The following is a 14,250-nucleotide window of genomic DNA, read 5'->3' as shown; positions in this document are numbered from 1 at the left end:
GCGCATCAGCACGACTTTCTCGCCCTTGACACAGCCTAACTAAGAAGTAAATGTTTAACTCGTACCTACAAGAAAGTATCTTCTATGTAAGAGAAAACCTAAGTTTAAGTCGTACGTAGGACTTGAACTTAGGTTTTGGCAGACAGGATGCCTGAAAAAACTTCCAGGGCTTCCGTAGGGAACTGCAGTCAGGTGATAATTTTCCGTGGATTTGTCACTCTGCAACACCTTTTACATTACACACGATCGTTTGATCCCTAGTGCAGCTTTAACGCTTGAAAGCGTTTCCTTTCTGATAAAATGTTTTGAAAGCAGATTTTGTTTCGGCTAACAATCATCTGATTTCCTGCCTTTTGCGCATTATTCCTTTTTTTGCCGTGTTACCATCACTAACTGTTGAACGGCGTGAAACCTATGCATCTTGTTTGTCTTCTTCTTTGTGTTTTATGTCTTCCATGCACTACACATTTGCACCACCCTCTACAGTCAGCAGGAGTACATTTTGCATTGCAAACAAAACGTTTAGGCCTATCTAAGAGATTAAATTCAATACTTCATGAATTTTACTGTAATACTTTTCTCCAAGTGTAAGCTGGTACATATTGAGCAGCCAGCACAGGGAAGAAAACACCGTAGTTATAGGAAGGAGGACTAATAGAAAAAGGCAGAGCATAGCTCTTGACAAAGGACTGCAGAAGTCAGCACAAAATTCGTGAAGTAAACCAGTCCTAATCCCAGTCCACCTACAAGGGTTGACAGATATGATGCCAGGAACTAGAAATGTGAAGCTCTTTCGTTGAGACGAAGATGAAATCCCAACAGGCATTTCTTCCCATCTTTCAGTGGTTTTACGGTATTAAAGCGTTAGCATTGCTTTTGAATCAGCGGATGCACATTCTCTAAGTGACAGAGAGAGCTCACCCCTCCTTCCAAAAAATACATTCCACTCTCCTCATACCTCAAATCCTTTCAGGGCTCTACAGGGCTAAAGTTCACTAGCTTTACCAGATCTCATTTTCGTGCATGGCTGTGCTGGCTGTTATTATTAGTGTGGCAGCCGGCCAGCTTGGACGGGTACACGTCTACTGTTCCCCCTCAAGGTGAAAGACCCGAGCCGAGGTCTTTAATCTGTAGGTATACAGTAGGTAATGTATGGCACATTATACTCTACACTCTTTGCAGGTGTGTTTGTACTGTTTTCATTGTTTCTGTCAGTCTAGTAAAGGCAAAAGTGACTGCCAGTACAAACACTAGAGATCTTCATATCTGCAGTATACAGTGGCAGAGCAGCGATTGTCAGTAGAGCGTCTTGAACTGTGTCCTTTAGGAGAGTTACCCCCCGTCTGTCTCTATTTCTTCTCTTTCTGTGGTTATGTGACTTTGGAAAGCATTGCCAGAAATTCCAGGAAACCCTAGAGCTTCATGAGACATAACAAAGCTCTCTCTCTCTTCCTCTGTCGTCGTCTCTTTCATTGAAGATTACACTTCTTTACATGTTTCTCCGTCTGCCTTTTGCTGGCCTGGGAGCTCTGCAGCTCATTCTCCCTGGGAGTTGAAAGTAAATTTATTCAATGGCTGATTAACTCATATCATACCATTTTAAATGGTGAAATTTCTTACTTTAAATGCCTGTGCTAATTCTAGACCACGGACTATTTAGACCATGTAAGATGCGATCATTGAATGCTATTAGCATGATGTGGCATTTACCACTAAATTGAGGCTTTAGAGGTTAATATATGTATGGTACTTAAGCCTCCTAATTCCTAAATTTATTAGAATAACACATATCTCAGACAGCCATGAAATTGTAAATAATTGAGCGGTGCTCTTAGGAGGCTTCTCTGGTTGCTCCGTCAAAGTTGCTGCAAGCTTTTTTTAGCTGATGGCAAAACTGGAAATGAGATTTGGTTCACAAAGCAGAGCTAAATGGGAATAAATCCAAAACCACAGCCGTCCCCCTCGGCAATAATCTGTCCATGGGGGGGTTCATCCATCTCCTCGTGCTTGAAAATTGTCTCCTCCATCTGGGTTACTTCTTCTCTCAAACACATAGATGCATGTCTGAACGCCCTCATACATACACCTACAGACATACCTACTCACCCCACCCACCACCCACCTTGTGTTTATGTTCAGAGCTTGAGTGACTGGTATTTCATTTCGGCCTGCCCGGAGCCCTTTTGCACAGTTTGGCTTGGCCGGTGTACCATTACTGGTCATTAAGTCTAACCTGAACTAATAGGGGCCCATTTTCCAAGGTGGTCTCCCAGGTGGCTGTCACAGAAGTGAGTGGCACTGCGGGACTCAGGGCTCGACTCCCAAGTCTTGTGAAAAATCTGTCGGAACGCAAGCCAGACTCCATCATACATGGGACACAGACTCTTTGATAACAAGAACCCATTGTTCTAGGGGGGCGTCTGGGTGTTTTGTTTCTCATTAAGGCAGGTTTAATGAGGCCAGCCAGAAGGGGCACCCCATCCCTCTAATGCACTATTTCTGCCTTCTTCAACATCTTATCCAATGAACCACCCACCTAAAAACATTTGCTCAAACCAATTTATTCCAAATTCATCCCAAACACGTAATTATGGTTTCTGCTTCAGATTATGTATAACCCTTATAAATAAAGCCAAAAAACATGCTAATACACCAATATATTTAAGCAGCCAAACTGTAAGTAGAGCTTGACCGATATTATCTTAACGCAGATATATTGGTAACAGTGAATATATTGGCATTGTAAAAATTAACGTAAATGAATGCCACGTTTTTTAGTCATTTAGACACAGTGTTGCCATTACATAGTTTGTCCACCAGAGAGCACTGACAAATTTTACACAGTACCACCAAAATGCTCAGGTCAGTACATATCTTGGGCACTAATACTATAAAAAACTAGTTTAAGAAATATTTATAAACATTTATTTGTTATGCATTTATGAAAAATATGACTATTTGGAATCCATCAGGTTTTTTTAAACTCTCGATTCTTACATTGTTACTGGCCTCAAAAATCCAGTATCAGACAGGCTATTGTAGCCAGTTTCCTTTGTTCCTAAATATAACAATAAAATAAACTAAATTACTTGTGGCACATCCACATACTCATACTTACAAATCATCACACGCCACCAAATGATTCCTACAAGTGATGTTCATTGCTTTTTATCTGATAATAGAAGTATGGTTACAGCTACATTCTCCCTTTGTCAGGGCACTGAATGACTTAAAGGTCCCATGACATGGTGCTATTTGGATGCTTTTATATAGGCCTTAGTGGTTCCCCAATACTGTATCTGAAGTCTCTTTCCCGAAATTCAGCCTTGGTGCAGAATTACAGCCACTAGAGCCAGTCCCACAATGAGCTTTCCTTAGAATGTGCCATTTCTGTGTCTGTAGCTTTAAATGCTATTGAGGAGGAGAGAGGGCAAGATGGAAGGTGGGGGTGTGGCTAGGGCTGGGTATTGTTCAGAATCTTTCGATCCGGTGCCAATTTCGATACCTCAGTTTCGATACCGATTCCTAACGATACTTTTTTCGATTCCATATGTTTTAAAATCCATTTCAACATCAACAAAAACACATTAAACACAAAGCTTTATTTTCCACTTTAATTGTGAATCAAAACATTTATCAAAATTAAAAAAATCTGGTAAAACTGCTCACTCAGAGTAACATTAATAAAAGTGCCTTGCCTTGCAAGCTCAGCCTGTCAGTCAGTCATCAGGGCAGAGAAACCACCGTTGTGGCTGCTTGTAAGAGGAAGTGTAACGTCAACAGCACCGCGACCGCTTTTGGCTCGCCATTAATATCATATCGCAGCAAACGCTGTCTGTGTGAAGTTTTAAAAAACTGTAACCACACTTGAAACCAACGGTGACTCTCTGTGACTTCAACAAAACTGCAGACCGTTTACTCCGTCCGCACCTCTCCGTGTGCGTGTGTCGGAGCTCCGCTCTGTGTCAGTATGCAGAGAGGACAGATAAGCTTGAGCTTACGCGCTCAGATGCTTTTGGAACCGAAATTTGGCATCGAAAGATAAAGAATTTTTCGATACTCATAGGATTGGAGTATTTTTATTCTTATGACCTCATAAGGAGAAGATTCCAGATTGGCCCATCTGAGCTTTCATTTTCTCAAAGGCAGAGCAGGATACCCAGGGCTCGGTTTACACCTATCGCCATTTCTAACCACTGGGGGACCATAGGCAGGCTGGGGGAACTCATATTAATGTTAAAAAAACTCATAAAGTGAAATTTTCATGCCATGGGACCTTTAAAGAGTGTTTTCATATAAACACCATTATATTTAAGTAGTTACAGATATCTCATTTTAACATAAAATTGTTGATATGTTTTAGCTGTGCCCTCCTTCGTAGGACGTGTCATCATTAATCAGAAGAGAAGGAGCCATTAGTCTGAATACGAGGGTAATTAATCCACGCTCACACTTCATTAGACGTCATGCTCAATTTGTGCAGAGAGCTGTGTACTGGGTAAATAAGCAGAGACGATGGGATCCACAGCTATTATCCTCGCCGAGGTGCTGTTCTAAGAAAGCTTTCATCTAAACGCACACACAAAGTTCAAGAGGATATTACAACTGAAATTGAAAGATGAATTTTGTCTATATCAAATAATTGTATTCATGTGTCTTTTTAACGTAGGAAATTAGTGAACTCTGCTGTCTGATCAGAGGATAATCGCAGGATGCATATGTATCTCAGTCACAAAAAATGTGACTGGACTTCGGCATTAAAGCCGAACCGTAAGCCTCCAACAAGGTTAAACTGCAGTAGGGCATATATTTTAGTATGAATCAGCCCTTAGTTTAATAAGTACCATTGGGCTGTCACCTCGGCAGCCATAGAGCTGCTCTATTACAGTAAAGGCCCTCCAGTACAGAGCTGGGGTTTTTCAATAAAAACCTGACTGAGTGTTTCACCCAATCACCACTGGCAGAGCTCTGATGAGGTAAAGATTTCTCCTTTGCCAGCCTCTGTCCCTGCGGAGGACTGTCTGATTAAAATGGTTTTCTGAGGCCATATTTTTGTTCTTCTTGTCCCCTTGCCAGACTCGAGTTAGAGTACAGAGAGAAAAATTGACAAATTACATAATGCATACTGAAATGAATCCACAAGAACAGATCTAATCTATAAAGGTCTCTGATTGGGAGCCAGATGAGAGCATTGGATTTCTACTTTTTTGAAAAATAGTTGGTATCGTTGTCTCAAAGACACAAATATAGACACATACACCTACATTTGTTACTGGTGTTGAGAAAGGAAAGGCTTTGCATTAGCCGTTCTGTGCTTTTGATCTTCCGCCTTAATCAATTTCACCCCACCACCCCAACAGGGCAGCGACATGTGAAGTGGAAAGAAATGGCAACAGCGGAGTGGCCCACTAGAGCCGGCTTTCTTACTCTCCTGTTCCTGAGCAATCCTCGGAGGCTCATATGTAAATGCCTGAGTATGCTTCTGATTAAGAGGCACAAAGAGTACACTCTATAAATGCACTCTTAAACAATTACCGCTGCTCCCGACTGCAGCCCCGACACAGACCTCAGACTGTGCTGCTGCCTGACTGGCTTATTCAGATGGGAAAGATGGATGCGGACCATTTCAAACAATGTGCCTAGCTATAAGACCCATGTGCAGAGTCTGACTTTAAATATCAGATCAATAACGGTTTAAGAAACTTCATGATTCAATGACATTTTATTTTAGTGTTGAAACGAGTTGATTAAATGAGTACCCACACTTTTAGTTGTCGATAATTGGCTTAAGGTTGGTATAATCTATGATGCGTTTTGGGAAAGGTGTTGCTCTTAGCGACGAGCCCACAGATCACTGTAACTCTGCAGCAGAGCATTTTAGCATTTGGTTATCCGAGCCGCAACTTTAATGTTTAAGTTCACTCTCACCCAGGGTTGAACGATTTTTTTAAATAATCTAATTACAATTTTTTTCAAAAAATATTGCGATTGCGATTCGATATGCGATTATTTTTTTAAGCTCTTTGTCTTCTGTATTATTCAACAAAAACTAGCAATAAATCATTGTATAGTATGAACAACACAAGATTAGACAGATTAAACTAACTGTTCTTTCCTGGAGGCCAGGTCTGTATGTGATGATGAAATTAGGTGATGCATGAATTTATATGAATTACATCTTTTATTTAACTAGTTCAATCACAGTAGTATATTGAGCACTGACCAAGCCTGGTGTAAACATTCATATGAAAGTCAGAAACAAATCACACTAAAGTGCAGATTGCAGAAATATAAAAACAAATGTGGCTTTACCACACTTAGTAGTATTTAGATTATTTAATTATTTACATAGACATATGTAAACATGTGGATTGCACGTTTTAAACACTGTCTTTGAACTTTACTAGACAGTTAAATAAGTAAAAATACATACATCGGTGTATTTTCTTTAACAGCGCACAGAGAGGAGCTGCCTCCAGCCCCTCCCTCCCCTCATGAAGTTGCGTGCTCAGAGCGGCTATGCTACATTAGTAGTAGCATGCAGGTGTTGCCGTGGTATTAGCTAAATGTACTAATAAAACCGTTGAAACAACGTGGCCACGCTGCTGTGAAAGCTCCCCAAACGTCATTTATCAGAGTCTGGTTGTTACCCCTCTCTGCGGCAGTTTCCTCCACTCCGTATCTTTATAACGGAGCTAACCGCTAACTGGAGCTAACCGCTAATCAGAGCTAATCGTTGCTAACCGAGCCTTCAGTTCTGTGTCCCTGTATTCAATAACTTCGTGTATGGACTGGAGCCCGAATAAAACCCTTACAAGTTTTAAACCACAACTCAGAGTTGTTTGAATGACAGAAATATGCTCAAGGTACGGCGTACCGTTAGCATGCTAAGTTGATGCTTTCTCTGCGGAGTGCGGACTGATTTGCTCTCGTGAGTCACGTGACCAAATCGCAGCCGTTGCGATTAGGAAATCGCGTTTTAACATATTGCGATATTATCGGAAATGCAATTAATTGTTCAGCCCTACTCTCACCGCTCTCATCATTGTCATTTTCAGATAAATCAGGTAGCTTTTTACCAATGAAGAAATTAAACTGTACACTACCAGGCCAACTACTGTATTAGCTAGTGACTACGGTAGCTAATACACATAGTTGAGTATTTAGCTGCTAAAGAGCCTGATTTTTACCTCAGAAGTTGGTGGAAACCAAAAGCAGAGCTACAAAGAAAGAGAATGTTAGACTTACAGTTGTCAGGTGACCAGAACTACAATTCCAAATGAATGTTAATGTTGCTGTTTTTGCTAACACATTTGTTATATCAACTCAATTGGCGATAATATGTCACAAATGTGTTTGCAAAAAACAGTTACTATTTAAGTCCCCTACAAAGCAAAAAAAGTGCAAATAGAAAACATTTACTGGTTCCACCTTCTCAAATTTTTTACTATTAAATTCAATTTCTTTGGGTTTTGGACTGGACAAAACAAACCAATTTAAAGACATAACCTTACTCTTGCAACTTGTGATCACGTATAGGCCGGCAGCGCTCGAAATTTAGGATGTCCCATTGTCCCGAGATATTAACAATAGCACCTGGGACACAAAGATACAGTCTCTTGGACAATTCTGGGACAGTAGAGAAACTTATTACGTTTATGTGTCATGGAATATATATCATTTTAATTGTTAGGTGTTCAAATGGTGTTAAAAATAAAAACTAACCCTCTGACAATGTTGTATTCTCAGTTTTGACAACAAAACTTAAAAATAAATGTTCAAATACTCAAGACTTGGTTGGAATAAAACCTACTCTCAACTTTGAAGCTCTTCCAAAGAATGAAACAGAATTACAATAGAAGTCTGACTAATGTTAATACCCATTTAAGGACACAGTGATTGTTTTATGTGTATGAGGCAATTCCTCACTTCCATCATCACCACATACGAGCCCAATCTCGCCAGTTCTCACTCCCATGATGGCAGACGTCCAAAGTGGACTCTCCAAGCTGTTCTTCACATTCGCCATGCACACTTCAGCACACGCAGCGCCTCTGTAGCCACAAGCAGAAATCCAGCAGGCAGGCCTATAACTGACCTGCACACTAGCCTGTCTGTTTTCCCCTGTGCAATTCATAGTGGTTAACCTCGCTAACCGTGTAAACACATGACCTCACCGGTCATGTGTTTACACTCAATGGTATTTTTCACACGCCGTTGGGATTTACATCACCTTATTACCTCCACGTTCCCTTAATTCCCCATTACCCTAAAATATGGTACTTGAAGACGGTGATTTGACAGGCTCTTGATTAGCTATGTTTGTTTAGTTTTGGGACGCTATGGGAGGAAGACGAGAGGCTGAAAGGAGAAGGTAGGAGGGGAGGAGGAGGGGAGGGGAGGTGAAGAGAGGACAGGGAGGAAATAATGGAAAACTGGCATAGATAACAAGTAGGGTGAAGTGAAAATGAACGTTATAGTAATCATTTCTTTTTTGGAGAAAAGGACTGAGGTAGAATAGATTGGTGGTAAAGGAGAGGAGAGGGGCTAAGGGAAAGTTCATGTAGCTGTTAGGAGAGAGACAAGTAAGACACACTGTGCACGTCTGAGGTCCCAATGGGAGGACGCTGAAGGAAAACACAAGACCAATCAGCCAACAGAGACATTTCCTGTGCTTGTTTTATCAGATGAGAAGAAGCCCAAAGGCTAAATGGCCCTCTTAACAATGTTGTACACTTCTCCGAACAACCCGCTTTGGGGAACGTAGGGGAGAACATGCATCTTTTTAGGATGACATCAGAAGCGCTGCTTCGGAGCACTGACCTCACTCTAGCACAATCAATCATCCACAAAAACCATATGAAATGTAAACCACGTGAGTAAAAGAGGAGGTTTTACCTTTTAAGATATGAAGCAAGGCTGCCTCCTGAATTAAATAATCACCCAGTAAAAAAACTAAAGATTTAGTTGAAGGGAAAAAAATTCAATAGTCTTTTTTTTTTTTTTTTTAGAACTATGAAACGTCTGGCAAAGCTTGGCATCTGGCAACAAGCAGATGGAGGGCCAATGTGCCAATTACCAACACCGACATGCCATGCTGCCTATTAGGCAATCTGGCACTGAGTGATAGCACTTAAAGTCAGAAAACGACACGAGTGAGAGGCTGATCTAACAAACCCTCTTCATTAGAGTGTGACTAAAGCCCAGAGGAATTCAAACGCAGGTCTTTCATGCCCACATGACTTCAGACAGGAGAATCAAAGTTTGGGAAATAGTTTGGAAAGATACAGATTCTGGCATGAAGGATCATTATGAAATACCTCACGCATGTGTATGCATTGAATCCGTGGCTTTAAAATAGCTTTGTAAATATGGTTTAATTAAATAAGACTTAATTTCATGGTGAATCTTATATAAGGCCAGGGTGTTGGGTCAACTAGAGGTGGGGGGCATCCTAGATCACCCAAGTGATTGTGCAGTGAACGCCAGAACATCCAAGAGCACCATGGATATTCCCCTACAGTATGTTCTATGTCAAAGTGGCTGCATAACAAGGACAGAGATTTTTCTTTTTAAAACGGCAAATAACAGGAATTTTAGATTTATACGACAAACATCCGCAAAACTCTAACAGCATAATATCCAGGACCTCAATCTATATCCTCTAAGGTTTCATGCCTTTGTGTGACTTCACAAGCAATTAAGAAGGGCTACCAGTTTTTGCCTATTACTTGTTGACCCTTGCACCCCGGTGAAAGAGTTAAGAATTATTTTCCAACTCGAGATCTGCCTGTCCGTCCAAGCTCACCATATTATACAACTTAGTGTGTGGTTCTGGATGCAGCGCATTCAAATTACATGCTATCGAATTCAAAAGCGAGGGGGAACAGAACGAGTACGCCGTGGGGCTCCAGTCCAGGGCCAGAGTAGCAGCGCTAGCTGCACGACCATCACAATCACTTCAAATGAGCTGAACCATGTCCTACTCCTGCTGTTGTCCAGAAGACACAAACCTCAACTAACTTTATGCGAGGCAACACTGATGACAGGGCCATCGCTGATAAACAGAAAGCACTCGTTTTGCTTGTGGTTCTGCAGGCATGGTGGGGAAGCATATCTGTCTAAAACCATATTCTTAGAACAACCAAATCTGCATAAAAGTAAGCCAAAGACCGGAACACAGGAAACATGCTTGATATAGTTCCACTGGTCTGTTATGAGAAGAAACCAGAAAATAGCTCTGGCACCTGCTGTGCAAAAACAATGTATGTTTGGACTGACATGTCAGCATGCCATCACTGGAAACCAAACCACATTTGGAAAACCTACACACTGAACACAGTATAGGTAAACATCTATTTAAAAAAATAGCAGTACGGTCTGATCATTTGTGTTAGAAAATCGCCTCTGCCAGTTTTCCATTCTATTCAAATTCAGTTTGCCACTTGCTTGGCTGCTTTAGCTCAGTGGTGGTAAGAAACTATTGCCTTGCAAGGAAACTCTGGATTCTTGCTTTGGAACTTGATACTGTGGTGGATTATGAGTATCTAGGATCAAACTATAACAATGCACACACATTCAGTATACTGCATGCATGCTAACACATAACTGCACAGGGATAGATTCATGAATGCCCCATGCTTTAGCACATGTTGATTATGTTGAGAATGAGGAACAATAATTACCTGATCCAACATTTAACTTTAATCTAGTGTATGAGAGAAGGGAGGGAGAAGGAGAGGGAGCCAGCGTACAGTAACTGGAAGCCTTTACCGCACTGTGCAGTCCAGAGCCAGACTCCGGAAATGCATGGCAGTGTTCCCTACATCCTGCCCGCCCAGCCCTAACCCTGGCCCTCGCCCCACACTGCCAAACTCCTGTTATCACTCTGTGCAATTACCTCCAGATTCTTCTGCACCCATATCATACCGTGCCAATTATAAAATCCCCTTCTTTGTATACTACAAAGCACTACACGCAATTTAGTGTAAAGCCTACAGTTTGCTGTGTGTTTCAGCCCAAAAATAGCTGAGTGAGAGTATGTATGTGTGTGAACATACATGCAAAAACTCAAAAGAAACTTCTAGTGTAGTGATTGCCGTTAGGGGTGCTTGTTTCTCAGGAAATACTTATGTAGTTGCTATGGAGTATTTGAAAAGATAGAGCTTCAACTAAATTGAAAAGAAATCAGGATTGATCCGCATTGAGTCAGCTGTAACACCTGAACACTACATGTTGTGATTGAGAGTGCGTGAAAAGTAGTTAGCATGCGAGCAGTTAAGTCAAAAAGTTAACTTAAAGTGTTAGATAAAGGTTGAAATAGGTAGCTCAAAGAAATGGATAAACGGTTGAAATACTGAGCTTAAAGTAAAAGGTAAACAGTTGGAATAGTGTGCTTGAAATAGTTAGCTGAAAGTATTAGTGAAATGGTGAAAAAGCTAAAAGTCGTGGAAAATAGTTTAAGTACCTACATTTCCTGGATATACTGTTAAAATAGTTAGCTTAAAATAATGTATAAACATCTGAAATAATTAGCTTAAAATAGTAGTTAAATGGTTGAAATGGGTAGCTGAAAGTTGTGAAATGTTAAAAAGCTAAAAGTAGTGGAAAATAGTTGAAGTATGTCCTGGATAAACTAGCTTAAACTAATGGAGAATTGAAAAGTGGAAAGTTGAAACTGTAAGCCTAACGTAATAGATACATGGCTGAAATAATTAGCTAAAAGTAATGAATAAACAGTTGAAATAATTTGCTGAAAGTAATGAACATTTGAAATAATTAACTAAAAGTAATGGATACATGGCTGAAATATCCAGCTACTTTGTAGTATGAATGTAAACGTGAAAAACCAACCTAATAACCTTCAGCTCAAATTGAAGTTCAAGTTGTTCTCCACTTTTATATAATACAGTAGTGTTAACATCCAGTTTGAAATAAATCCAAATGAACACATTTTGAACGTAACAGGGTGGTGTCCAAGAAAGTATAGGCCTATTTTAGTTCATCTGACAGGGCTGTGGGGGTACATCAGACAAAAAGTGTTGGGAACCACTGTGCTAGAAGACTATTATGTATTGCATTCCAGAGGCTATTCCAATCACCTGTCACCAGGTTGGGCCTGCACCTTATAAGGAGCGGAGGGCACTCTCCACGTGTTTTCCAAACACTGCACAACTTATCAGATACAGTTTCATGGACAATTACTATGCTGTCTCTGCCCTGAAAGCATTCAAAAAAAGAAAAAGACCTACAGATCTACCCTCTGCAGCTCCCCCCTCTCCAATTTGACTTGCTTCCATTTAACAGATACTACTATGTAATAAAGCCGAGATCAAAAGACTTGCTGGCCCAACACAAGTACAATGAGAGTTGAAAAGAGCTTTTTGCCTCAGGGGTGGTGGGATTGCAAAGAATGTGATATCTCAAAATGATGAGAAGTGGATTTATTTATTTTTGCAGAGTGAGCAGGCCCTACCTTTTGCAAGACTGCCCTATAGCTTTGTCTGCAGTTGATGCTAGATGTGTTTAAAGCTTAAAAACCAAAGGGCAATTAGCTTCAGCATCTCAACATTCACCTTATGGTCATGTGGTGTGCTCATAGATAGAACAATCTATGGGTGTGCTGGTAGCCATAAGGGACCCTTACTTGCCTGTACCTTCCACATTGTAATGGTAGCATTTTAACACATTTTGCAGTTATGGGTGAATAACACAGCTTTCCATTAGGATTTTCGAGGATGCTTCGAATGATATTAATAACCAAAAATGTGTGATGTCAACGTGCAACATGTTACGGTAAGCGTCGCGTCGGCTGCTGAGGCGATGAAACTTGGCTGGCCGGGGGTTGGAGACACCCCCCGCCCCGAACGACTGAGCGCGCATTGCAGGAGTGGACGTATGCTTTTCTTTGTGTTGTCCCGCGGTTAACAAAACATTTACATGACAGCGTCACTACTCGGTCCATAGAAAAGTTTATTATAGCTCACAATCATGAGTTTACTTTGCCTTTAGCGAACTGTTGGAGCACAAAGAGGAAGCGGCTTACAGCCAAGATACCCTGAAAAGTATCAGCAGCAGCCCACGCGCACAGTGAGTGGAGACCCATAATGTGATAATCTCCTGTCGTCAAAAATGCTATTTCATTAGCTAAAGCATCCGGGGCGTCGTGAACTTTCTTCCTACTCACGTCTGTGAAAAGTTTGCAGGCAGTTCAAAGTGTTTGCGCTTACCTGTGGACCTTAACGGGACAAAGTAGAGCTCTTTAGTCGAGTGTGAGGAGAGGAGAGGGAGCCAGTCTGCAGTCGGTCCTCCACTACACTCAATGATAAAAAACAAACTGAACACCCGTTCAAGCCCCTCCCTTTTAAGACATAACCGCACATCTACTCTTGGCTGATGCTGTCCGCTCCAATCTGCTCTTAAAAGGTTAAACTACCACTCTCACAAAGCATTCAGAAAGCCTGCCTGAGTCTAAAAGTGTCAACTCTGCGAAGAACTTGTGCAGAACTCCTATAGCGAAAGTGACTTGAGGCAGAAAAGTGCCCTTTTTGCTTATCCTTCGGTGGGCCTCTGAAAGAAAATCATCTGTCAAGGGCGATCATATCCGATGTTAATCTTGGGACAAAAAGGAGGGTATGTGCTCACAGGAAGGCATCAAAGCCTCCATGTTAACCGTAACGTTAATGTTAATGTGGTGGTGATGACCATATTACCAGTTTTTGCCTTGAATCTCATTACGCAAATTGTAAAAAAAAAAAAATAACTATCTGGATGTTAAAATACCACTAGATGTTATTAAGAAAATAGTAATTTTAGAAGTAATTTGGGTGAAGTGGCCCTTTAAATAGAGGAGAGGCCTTATGATTTTCTAAATGCTGAAAGTCCTTTGTAATAATGGTTTATCTAACTACAATAATTTATATGTTCAATAAAATTATTTTTCATTGTTATATCGGTTACCTTATTTTCTTATTTACTTAGTTGATTAGTGAAGAGTATTGTCTTCACATGCTCTATGAAAAGTCTCATGAGGGAGAATTTGGGCCACAAAACTTAAAAATCCCTGTAATAATACATTTTACATGATTTCTTTTTACTTTACAGAGTAAACGGCTCAGACTTCTACTCACTATAAACTGAAAAATGCCAGAGACAGAGCGTGAGAGTTCGTAATCCTAAAAAAAAGTCTGTAACAAGTTTGATGTAATGCTAGTTGCTCTGTGAGGCTGTACTTAGCTAAAGGCTGACTTA

At 40.7% G+C, this 14,250-nt stretch overlaps 1 protein-coding gene across 5 annotated transcripts in view; it reads right to left on the bottom strand.

Moving 5' to 3' along the window:
* Window positions 1–13,583, bottom strand: part of cald1a (caldesmon 1a) — a 61,442-nt gene extending 47,859 nt beyond the window's left edge. For 2 of the 5 annotated variants that reach the window (XR_003691584.1, XM_028570083.1), the window contains exon 1: window positions 13,230–13,583. The gene's annotated coding sequence lies outside the window, so the exon portion shown is untranslated. The remainder of the gene's footprint in view (window positions 1–13,229) is intronic. The other 3 variants (XM_028570085.1, XM_028570087.1, XM_028570088.1) reach the window with 3 other exon arrangements.
* Between the last annotated feature and the right edge of the window lie 667 nt (window positions 13,584–14,250).

The sequence above is a fragment of the Perca flavescens genome, chromosome 23 (genome assembly GCF_004354835.1).
Source record: "Perca flavescens isolate YP-PL-M2 chromosome 23, PFLA_1.0, whole genome shotgun sequence".
NCBI lineage: Eukaryota > Metazoa > Chordata > Actinopteri > Perciformes > Percidae > Perca > Perca flavescens.
This window is presented reverse-complemented; position numbering and strand designations above follow the sequence as displayed.